The following is a 5,553-nucleotide window of genomic DNA, read 5'->3' as shown; positions in this document are numbered from 1 at the left end:
TCTTTTTTTTTCCTTTCTCCCTCTTCCTTTAATCTTTCTTTCTTTCTTTCTTTCTTTCTTTCTTTCTTTCTTTCTTTCTTTCTTTCTTTCTTTTCTTTCTTTCTTTCTTTCTTTCTTTCTCTCTCTTTCTCTTTCTCGCTCTCTCTCTCTCTCTATCTATCTATCCATTTATCCATTTATTTATTTATCTATCCATTTATCCATTTATTTATTTGTTTGTTTATATAGCCTAGCACCTTCTAATGTCTCCTCAGGTTGAAAGTGGGGAAGACAGGTGATAATTTTTGAATAGCTTAGGAAATGTCTGGTAATGCTATCAATAAGGTTCATTGCTGGTATATAGCAAGACTGAAATGATCACATGGATTCTACACATTTTTTATAACTTACTGAAATAGTTTTCATTTCCTGCCAGCATGAAGAAGGGAGGGGAGATGGGGGGAAAGGAGAGGAGGGAGTGCTGACTCAGGGTTGTTTTCTCCAGCAGTAGAACATGACTCTCTGAAGACTTACTTTAATATGTTTCCATGGCATAGAAGGTTCTTTGTTTATTATTTCATTTGCATATGGATTACCCTAAAAGCAAAATATAAAGGAATGTCAACATAAAATCATAGCTAGAAAACTCTAAAAGAGTTATAATTTCTTTTCAAGATACATGGCAACATGCTGAGTTATTTATTCATACAGATTGTCTGTGATTTTATTGCATTGTTATCTGCTCTGAAGTGAGGAGATAAATAGTGGCACAGAGATAATTAAATCATCATAATTCTACTTCGGAACAGACTGCGGAGCAAGTGTGATATTTCGACCTGTCTTGACCTTAATAATTTCTCTCATTGAGAATTACATAAAGTCATCTGGCCTCGTCTCTCTTTGAAATCACTATTTCAGAGACTGAAAAAAATGGTGAAATTGGTAGCTTTGTGGAATCTTAACCACTTTTAAGCAAGAATATTACAGCTTTTGTTTATTTCAACATTTTGGCTTACTTCTAAAATTAGAGAAATTTGATTCAAAACAAATGTCTGTCATCTATGATGGATTATACCTTCTTTTCACTGTTCCTGTAAGTCAGACAGTGCTGGCATGAAGTTCAAAGATGAAGCTCATGTGGCAAGTTACAGTTACAAGACTGAAGAAAAAAACCCCACCTCAAAACACAAAACACAAGATGACTTAGAAAATCCAGAGCACTACAAAGAAATTAACTGAGAGTACCTGACAACTATTTTTCTTAATTTTAAGACAAGGGCTAGGGGGTAGGATAATATTTTGTCACACAGAGTAGCTCTTTTTTTCTCATATATACAGCACTGATTTTCACATAATATGTTTACTGTAGAGGTCTACTTCAAAATCAGTGGCAGGACAGGACTTGCCATGTCTATGGCAGTAGGAAAGAACATCAGTCTCTTCATATTTAGACTCACATTCTGTTTCTGCTGTTGCCAAAGCAAGCAAATGAAATACTAGTGCTACATATTAAGAATGTATAGCTCATTGAATCACATGGTCTTTATTTTTCCTCTACTTCCACACCATGAATGGCTTTGCTAGTGGATGTTATCAAATTAATATGGCCAAAATTAATATTATAACTGAAATGAAATTCATATTATCACTGTGAAATTAAATATCCTTGTTGTGTGTTTAGAAAAGGAGATCCATAGCTACCATTCATACTACATGCTTGTACCTAAATGGTTATTGAGTGAGGGCAAAATTGTAATACTCCTTATACCGGACAGCAATGAATCCCAAAGCAGTCTTATTGAAATGAGTGGGGTGAGTTGGAGTAAGAGAAATGTGATTAAGGACACAAATGCCATTAAGATTCTGTGCAATTCAGGACAACAGAACACAGAACTCCCACTATCAGATGTCTTAAGATTGATATTTTCTCGTTTCTCACAAGCATTATGACAGCATTGCACTCTGCTTGTGCACCATCTGCATTTTTTGTTTTGAACTCCATGTCTGTTCTTCAGCATTATTTCTTCTACAGGAACAGCTAAACAAAACAGTATATGCATCACTGCAACTTGGGTTTAGTGCTGCTGAGGATATTTGAAACATAAGTAAGACTGTGTGCATGTGTGAGTGCTTGTGATGGAGAAAGAAGGATGCCATAAAGATTTGGAAAATTTCCACATTATTTTCAGTGAGATCTCAAAAAATGCCTAAGAATTTCAACTTTACAAATAATGACAGAATTTAATGATTATGTACACAAAGGCCCCGAGCTGGGGGTTGGCCTCTTCTCCCAAGGAACCAGCAACAGAACAAGAGGAAAAGGCCTCAAGCTGTGCCAGGGGAGGTTCAGGTTAGACATTGCAAAGAATTTCTTCAGTGAAAAGGGTTGTCAAGTGCTGGAACGGGCTGCCCAGGGAGGTGGTTCAGTCACCATCCCTGGAAGTGTTCAAGAAACAACAGGACATGGCACTTAGAGATATGTAGTGTTCAGTCAAGTGTTGGACTTGATGATCTTGGAGATCTTTTCCAACCCTAATGATTCTAGGATTCATTAATATTGCTATTACAAAGGTATCTCTTTAACTATTACAGTAATGGATCAGTCTGAAAAGCTATAGTAAATTTTCTTCATCCCACACAATTCAAGAGCATGTGCAGGGCCCTGAACAGCAGGGAAACACAGAAATTTACTGATAATTCTGATCATCCAGATGACACAGATAACCCTGGCCTTCGAGATATGTGTAATGTCTTTGAAAAGAAGGACAACAAAATATATCACAAAGGGAAACAAGATAAAAACTTCTAACACAGAGAAAACTTCTATGAAAGTTACAGTAATATAAAGCAAAAGAACAAATGAATTTTAAATTATGATGCAAAATGAGTGACTTGCTCTGTCCTTCTTAGCTGTGAAGAGTTACATTTTTTAACATAGTTGTTACTGCCAAGTTTGTCATTACATATAAGTATCCTTCTTATTCTTTTTACTACCAAAATAATACTGGCAACTTGTTGGTCTAATACTTAAATATTCATCTGAGGGAATGGAAGATGGTAAAGATCCTTTTTACTCTTAGCATTATGTTGCAAAGCACATTCTTCATGGCATGTGACAGGGGAAGAGCAGTAGTCACCTTGATTATAGTTATGTCCAACCCTACAGTACCTGCTATAGTTGAAGAATCAAAAGGAGGAGCTGCTGTCCAAGTCTTGTACAGATTGCTCCATGACATTTCCTTAAAAAAAATAAAACATGCAATGACAGAGAGTTAAATTAACGCCCGTGCGATGTCATATGTCTAAAATTCAAGGGCCTACAACATGAGATGATTTTGAAAACTGACTTATTAAAAACACTCTAGACATTAATTTTTAACATCTGCCTTGGGATTTGGGGCATTTAGGGTTTTAATCATTTGTTTTCTTCTTCATTATCCATACAGAATATGTAACTTACAAAACCAGAGGTCAAGAGTATCACATAACAGACAGATCTGGTTTATTGGAAATTCTAAAAAAACCCATGAACATTCTATGATCACAAATTTTAAATGTGACAGCTGATTCATTTCTCTGTTAATGAATATAATGGTTCTCACTGGGATAGACTTGATTTTTTTCATAACAGCCATATGGGTTTGTTTTGGCTTTGTGTCCAAACCAATGTTGGTAACACACTAATGTTTTGCCTATTGACAAGCAGGGCTTGCACAGCATCAAGGTTTTGTTTTTCCTGCTCTGCACCCGTGAGTAGGGCAAGAGATGGGCAAGAGGTTGGGAGGGGACACCATCAGTACAGCTGACACAAAATGGCCAAAGGGATATTTGATAGTATATAACGGTGAGTGGGTGGATACTTAGCTGCTGGCTGGAGTCAACCCACCACAATCAGCTAACAGGATTTCATACTGAACTTTATTTTGGAAAGCAACGAGTACCTTATAAAAGACCTGTTTTTATCCAGAAGATAACACTGGACTGAAGTGACTGAATCAAATCACTTTGGGTTATAGATGACATACAAAACCAGATTTACAGTTTAAAGGAAGAAATGTTGAGAAACTGGGTACAAAGTGGTGAGATTTACTAGGAAGAGCAGCTTACGGGTTTGAGTAAAATCAGAATTACGAGTGTCATTGCTACCCAGAGATAGATGTACAAGCAAGGAGAAAAATATTTCTAGGAATGGGCTTCATATCCACTAAAATGAATAAAAGCATCAGACAGGGTGTTAAAAGGACAGAGTTGGAGCACAAAGAGAGTGCAATAAGCTAAGAGGGCTCTGTTTGGTAGGTTAGAAAAAAAGAAATAAATTTAGTTAGTCTAACCAAGCTTTACTTTAGAAGGAAAATAAAAACAAATGATTATGATGTATTCATCAGCTACAAAAGAGAGGAACAAGTTAAAAAAGACAGACTGAGAAGAATGATTAACAGTGAATAAGGAGTTGTCTTATATACTAAATTAATACTTTAGTTCTCAGTAGAAATGAAGATTTTGAGGGTAATAACAGGGTACTTAATCAGGAATAAAAGTAGGAATGGTAATTCCATTACCATATTCAAAGTAACAGCAGAGTTCAAGCTGTGGACTGTGGTGAAAGAAAGGAAGAAGGAGAGGGAAGGAAAAAGGGACCAGCTAAAACACTAAAATAATTACACCTGAAAATGTAAGTTTAGTAGCAGACATTTTTAATTACTTTATCAGTTTGGGAATGTGTGGAGCGAAGATGAGAGACCCTGGCCTCTGATTGGAGATAGTATATCTAATTACAGAAAGTTTTTTGGGAAAGAATTGATGAAGTGATCTAGGTGGCTGCATTCCCATCAGTTTGGTCACTCCTACAGGAGCCCTTGGCACAGATTTTCAAAGTCAAGAACAACAAGCTATGGAGGACAATGGAAAGAAAGCAAAATTGTAATGTAGTTTTCTTTATCAGAGGTGCATATTAGATCAGTCTGGCACAATTTCCATTCAACAAGATAACTTTCTTGTAAGATAAGAGTAAATGTCATGTTTCTAAGAGTATAGATTATGGCAAATCACTTAGTACTTTACCACACAGGAAATTATTGTTTAAGGAGCACAGGAAGGCTGTTAATATATGAACACAAAGATAGACAAGGCAAAAACTAAGCAGAAGGCTAAAGTGTGCATACATTGAAAAGGAAGTCCCCAAGATGACAATTTCATCAGTGACATTGCTTACCTATCAATCTTAGGGACTGATCCTGCACAGTGTTGTCATTAGTGAGAGAACAAGGTGTCTGAGATTCTAGCTGACTGTCAAATGAAGATACTGATGATTATCTATACAGAAAGCATGACCTCTAACACCTCTAAGATAGAGTAGCAGCAATGGATTTGCATAGTACAAAGCACACAAGCAACTGCTGACAAAAGCATTTTCTAAAAAGTGGATGTTTGTCAGCTAGAGGCAAAAGAGAAACAATATGAAACAGGATAAAATAGCCAACCAAAGGATGACAGAGAGCTTGCCAGTGTGACTTGGCAGTAGAAAGAGGCAAAAAGAAGTCCAGTCTCTTATCATTTTCACTGAATACAAGGAAA

This window comes from Lepidothrix coronata, unplaced genomic scaffold (assembly GCF_001604755.1).
Source record: "Lepidothrix coronata isolate B3197 unplaced genomic scaffold, Lepidothrix_coronata-1.0 Scaffold3, whole genome shotgun sequence".
Taxonomy (NCBI): domain Eukaryota; kingdom Metazoa; phylum Chordata; class Aves; order Passeriformes; family Pipridae; genus Lepidothrix; species Lepidothrix coronata.
This window is presented reverse-complemented; position numbering follows the sequence as displayed.